This window comes from Triticum dicoccoides, chromosome 6A (assembly GCF_002162155.2).
Source record: "Triticum dicoccoides isolate Atlit2015 ecotype Zavitan chromosome 6A, WEW_v2.0, whole genome shotgun sequence".
NCBI lineage: Eukaryota > Viridiplantae > Streptophyta > Magnoliopsida > Poales > Poaceae > Triticum > Triticum dicoccoides.
Genome location: NC_041390.1, coordinates 26,616,989 through 26,619,066, shown reverse-complemented (window position 1 = coordinate 26,619,066; position 2,078 = coordinate 26,616,989).

The window sequence follows — 2,078 nt, the reverse complement described above, 5'->3', positions numbered from 1 at the left end:
TGCGGCGGGGCGGCGGTGGGGTGTGGAGGCGGCGGGACGGCGGCGGACGGGCGGGAGGTCGCGGGCGGGCGGGCGGGAACGGAAATGAAGTGGCGGTTGGTCGTTCGCCAACGGCAGCTGGTTTTGGACCAGATGCATCTCGTGATGTATATTTGCATTGCGAGGTGTTGCGTTTTACATCACGAGGAGGCCGCGGTCCAATTTTTTTTGCATATGGACCGTCTGTTGGAGCAGCGTTTTTTGCCCAAGATGGTCCAAAAGTTAGTTATTTTTACATTTGGACCATCTATTGGAGATGCTCTTAGTATTAGCCGGGTAACCAAGAAAGACACAAGGCACGGAGCGAGGAGCAAGTTTATGAGGGGCGGTGGAGGCGACACTAGGATAACAGAGGCAACCAAAAATTCGGAGACCATCATAGGTTGGAGGGGAACTGAAGAGGAGATGATGAGGTGTATAACTCCAACGGACATGACAAGGGCGAAGGTTAGCAAGAAGTGTGGCGGTGGCAAGGGCATCCGACCAAAACCGGGGTGGCATGTAAGCGTGGAACAAAAGAGTGCGGACACAATCGTTAAGAGTGCGAAGAACCCGTTCTGACCGGCCATTTTGTTGGGAAGTGTATGGACATGTTAACCAGAAAATAGTGTCGTGGTTGGAGAGAAGGGTGCGGATGATAATGTTGTCGAATTCCTTCCCGTTGCCAGTTTGAAGAGCATGTATCGGACGGCCAAATTGTGTAGACACATAGGAATAAAACACGAGGAGAGTCGCGGGAACGTCGGATTTCCTACAAAGCGGAAAAGTCCACACAAAGTGAGAGTAATCATCAAGAATAACAAGGTAATATAAAAAACCAGAATTACTTGTGATAGGTGACGTCCATACATCGCTATGACTAAATTCAAAAGGATAAGATGCAACTGTCGAAGAAGAACTAAACGGGAGTCTAACATGTTTGCCCATGCGGCATCCTTGACAAGAATGAGCATCCGCTATATTGCATGAAAAAGAAAAATTCTTGACTATTTGACGAAGTACGGTGGAGCTAGGATGGCCGAGACGGGCGTGCCAAAGATCAACGCCAGCGGAAAGAGCGATAGGTCCAGCATGTGAAGATGATGAAGGCTGGACGGGGTACCTGTCGCCGGGAATGTCACATCGGTGAAGAACCATCCGAGTACGGGCGTCCTTAACAGAGAAACCATCTTCTTCAAATTCGACAGTTACAGAATTATCATGGGAAAGAGTACGAACAGAGACTAAATTCTGAATAAGTTGAGGAGACACTAGCACATTATTAAGAGAAAATGGGCTAGACAGAGAAGGAAAAGGACTATAACCAACATGAGTAATGGGAAGACCAACGCCATTACCGACGATGATACGGGAAGAAGTGTGAACGGGATATGCGGAGCACTACACCACAACACTACATCCCCAACAGACAAGTCGGTAGGGAAAACAACGTCCACCGACAGACAATCGGTCGAGAAAGACTATTGCCGACCGACCCTGTCTGTTGGGGAAAGTCCAGACGGGAATGCCTTTTCCCTACCGACATATCTTTCCCGACTGACTGTTTGACGGCCATCCAAAGCATTGCCGACCGACTTTCTGTTGGCCCTGCTATGAACTTTTCCCGACCGACTATCCGATGATAAACTTTCCCGACCGACTGTTCGATGGTACTTTCTTTGCCGACCGACTTTCTGTTGGCCCTACCATGAACTTTTCCCGACCGATAGTCCAATGGTACTACATTTGCCAACCGACTTTCTCTCGGCCCTGTCATAAACATTTCCCAACCAACAATAGGATGTTGTTATCTTTTGCCGACCAATAGTTCGATAGCATTTTGTTTAGCTGAGCAAGATATATTAATACCCAACCGTTATTTGGCTTGTGCCTTTCCAAACAATATCAATCAAGTTGCATATCTCATTGCAACATAGGATATCCTTATAGGTAAAAGTAACTAACTGAAAGGAGGAAGCATTTATGTTTCAATCACCAAGACACCTGATTGGTTACAAAATGAAAGATGCATGTCCAATGTTTCATTGTTTGCTCCATTA